At 40.2% G+C, this 3,957-nt stretch overlaps 1 non-coding gene across 1 annotated transcript; it reads right to left on the reverse strand.

Annotated features, from left to right (window-relative positions):
• Window positions 1–200: 200 nt before the first annotated feature.
• Trnas-uga lies at window positions 201–275 on the reverse strand. Its single transcript has one exon. It is a non-coding gene; the product is annotated as a tRNA-Ser (tRNA).
• Between the last annotated feature and the right edge of the window lie 3,682 nt (window positions 276–3,957).

The raw sequence follows: 3,957 nt of genomic DNA on the forward strand, positions 1-3,957 counted from the left end.
CCGAATGTGGACCAACACCCTATATGGTGTTTTTATCATCACTGTATTTAGCTGTGGTAGAGGGTGTAATTTCAGCAATAGAAATAACAATGTTAATGACGAATACTATTATTTAGCTGTAGTAGTAAATGTAGATTCGTGAGTTGTTGATGTCAGAAAATAGTTTTAACTATCAAAACTTCCTGGCAGATTAAAACTGTGTGCCGGACCGAGACTCGAACTCGGGACCTTTGCCTTTCACGGGCAAGTGCTCTACCAACTGAGCTACCCAAGCACGACTCACGCCCCGTCCTCACAGCTTTACTTCTGCCAGTACCTCGTCTCCTACCTTCGAAACTTTACAGAAGTGCACTTGCCCGCGAAAGGCAAAGGTCCCGAGTTCGAGTCTCGGTCTGGCACACACTTTTAATCTGCCAAGAAGTTTCATATCAGCGCACACTCCGCTGCAGAGTGAAAATCTCATTCTGGAAATATCCCCCAGGCTTTGGCTAAGCCATGTCTTCGCAATATCCTTTCTTTCAGGAGTGCTAGTTCTGCAAGGTTCGCAGGAGCACTTCTGTAAAGTTTGGAAGGTAGGAGACGAGGTACTGGCAGAAGTAAAGCTGTGAGGAGGGGGTGTGAGTCGTGCTTGGGTAGCTCAGTAGGTAGAGCACTTGCCCACAAAAGGCAAAGGTCCCGAGTTCGAGTCTCGGTCTGGCACACAGTTTTAATCTGCCAGGAAGTTTCATATCAGCACACACTCCGCTGCAGAGTGAAAATCTCATTCCAGTTTTAACTATTTATACCAGCAATCTAAATCGTGTTGAATGGAGCCTGTATTCAAGGGGGATGTAATGGATTTTGGTCCAAAAATATTATTTTCTTGATCTACACAATTTAATTTATGTTGTGTGTGAATTTTATCGTGATAGCAGCTTTAGAAATGTCTTTACATTGTTAAATTGATTTACTCTGCACTGGCGGCCACTACGACCTTCTCTGATATGTGGGAAACTGCTTGCTTCAGCGGAATTTTTGTCAGTGTGAAAGCTATTTTCTTTCGATATCTTTGGCTGACAGCTATATCTCTGGCTGACATCTGTATCGCTGGCTGACATTATATCTTTGCGTGAAAAATTTCTTGCTTGTGGTTTGTTTACATTTTGATAATACTAATGGACAGTTGAATTCGCAAACCTTTATGTGGAAGTGAAGATTTATGCATAATGGGTGGTGGAAAAACTGTGTTTAAGAAACGGAAGTTTCATGGAAAGAGGAAGCAGTTCTAAATGAAAATCATAAGCTCTCATCTTCAGCATCGAAACTTGGGACAGGTGCATGAATGATGTTGATATGGATTCCACTGGATTCAGACTTACCGATTTAGAGCTTCTCTGCCAGACTCATGTTCGTGTGTTGGCTGTAAAAATGCGGATTGCATGATTGTTATTGAAGAAAGAAGAGTGGGAATAGCCTGTGACTTTAAATTAATTTGTAATTCATGTGGCTATGAATTTTCACTATTCTCCTCCAAAAAAACTGACACTGGTACCTATGCAAGCAATTTTAAGTTAGCATATGCTCTGAGTTGCCTTGGACAGAGCAGGGAAGGAGGTAATTTATTATGTGATTTTCTGAACATGCCTCCGCCTTGTGCAAGGTTTGAAAAAATAAAGTAATGTCTGATGCTGTATGCGATACTGCCAAAGTTTCTAAGAAGAAAGCAGTGGAGGAATTGGTGGAAACAAACCAAAAAGAAATAGATTCTGGGGTAGATATTCATGACAGTGAATCTCCAACAAATGTTACTGACCTGTGTGTGTCTGTAGATGGGACCTGGATGAAAAGGGGCCACACACCTCTCTATGGAGTTGCATTTGTTATTGGTATTGACTCAAGTAAAGATTTAGATGTAGAAATTATGTCTAAATGCTGTCACCAGTGTGCAACAAGGAAAATGTCCAACAATGAAGACAGTGAGAAACTGTGGCAACAAAGGCATGCAGTAGCATGCTCTAAAAATTATAGTAGTTCAAGTGGGGGCATGGAGGCTGGTGCAGTTGTGAGGATGTTCTCCAGATCTGAGGAGCAGTGTGGTGTTCGATATACTAAATACGTTGGTGGTTGGGACTCCTCTTCGTTCAAAGCTGTAACAGATAAAAATCTGTACAATACAACAATAGAAAAGTTGGAATGTGTTGGCCACATCCAAAAGAGGCTTGGCTGTAGGCTTTGTCGCTTGCTGAAAGAGAAGAAAGGTGAAGTACTTGAGGATGGAAAACCACTAGGAGGAAAAGGCAGGCTTACTCTGAAAGAAACTGATTCTCTTCAGTTGGTTTATGGGAGAGCTATCAGGAAAAACACACATGGTTTCGAGGCAATGAGGTGTGCTGTGTGGTCAATTTTTTTCCACAAACTATTCACTGACCAAACACCAATGCACAATCTGTGTCCGAAAGACGATTGGTGTAAGTTCAACAACAGAAATGAGACGTCTTCACATAAAAACACATTATCAGAACCTGTTATGAATGCAATTAAGCCCATATTCAGGTTTCTTGCAAAGCCTGAGGAAGTGTCTTCACGGAAAGACACAAAATGCAAATGAAAGCCTCAATAATTTGATCTGGATTAGGTGCTCAAAAAGGACATTCTGTGGACTTGAAGTTCTCAAAATAGGTGTCTATGACGCAGTTTTATGTTACAATAACGAAAATAATGGCAGAATCGAAGTGCTGAAGAAAGTTGATATAGATCCTGGTGTGTTTACAACAAAAGCATTTACACCATCGACGAGAGCACGGTCAAGAAAGCTAACAGATCAGTGTATTACCTGCAAATACAGGCCAGGCAGATACGAAGAGGAGAGAAGAGAAACCTGGAGGATGAAAGGTATCAGTATGGAAGGTTTTAAAATTGAGATAAGCTTGTTACATGTAGAAGTATGAGAAGAAAATCTTTGAACATCATTTCCTCTGTTTTACATTTTTTACGTTATTATAAGCCTTTTCTCAAAAATTATATGCACTAGCGCTATGGAATTTTCAGGAACTGTTCGCAATGTGTTGCTGCCTCCCTGGAACTAAAATATACTAGATCTTGAAATTACATTCTCATTTGTAGATGATTGTCTAGAGAAAAAAACTTGATTTTGGATGTGCAAAATAAAAACACTGTTAATGATGCAATTTGTACCATACATTAATAACTGTAGTTCAGTGGCCTTATAACCTTCTCAGGACACTACAATAAAATTTTCAGATTAATTGCATGATTAGAATTTGAGTTACGGCTTTTTATAAAAATGACAATAAAAAAATTAAAAATTCAAATTTCTGGAAAAAATATTAATCCTGCTTATTTTATTATATTTTTCCGTTAAAACACAGCTCTTTTGCTTTACACATGCAAAATTTTAGATTTGTACATTAATAAATACGATTTTTAAATAAATAATATTTTCCGTTACATCCCTCCTTAAAAATGAGTAACAGGTCAAACGCTACTGTAACGGCGTCGGTCGTATGGACACCACTGTAAGCTGGAATCTGAGGGAACTGCGTGGGTTACAGGGTGCCAATAGGGGAATCTGGAGAGCTCATACGGTTTTATCATTCTTTTCTGTAAGACTTCCATACAGAATTTCGGTGTCCCGGTGGCGTCTGTGGTCAGCGATGCAGCAGGTGTTAACGTAACACCCACTGATGCGTGACTGTATGTACTAGGCAGTGGGCGCTGCCCCAGTGGAAAATTTGTGGTTATCGAGGCAACTGTGCTGGCGCCAGGGTAATGTCCCTGACAACCAGCTTGATTTTGTGGTGGCGACAATGAACAGGAAGTATTGGACGCAAATGCTCTGTACTGAAGCCAGGAACCTCGGAGTTTCCCTCTTCTAGCTAGACAAGTTTCGTTCTTTGTAGTTTTTTCATTTGACACTTATTTCGTGAGATATTTCGCCCGATCACAATCAATGGACCA

Source organism: Schistocerca americana, chromosome 4 (assembly GCF_021461395.2).
Source record: "Schistocerca americana isolate TAMUIC-IGC-003095 chromosome 4, iqSchAmer2.1, whole genome shotgun sequence".
Lineage (NCBI taxonomy): Eukaryota > Metazoa > Arthropoda > Insecta > Orthoptera > Acrididae > Schistocerca > Schistocerca americana.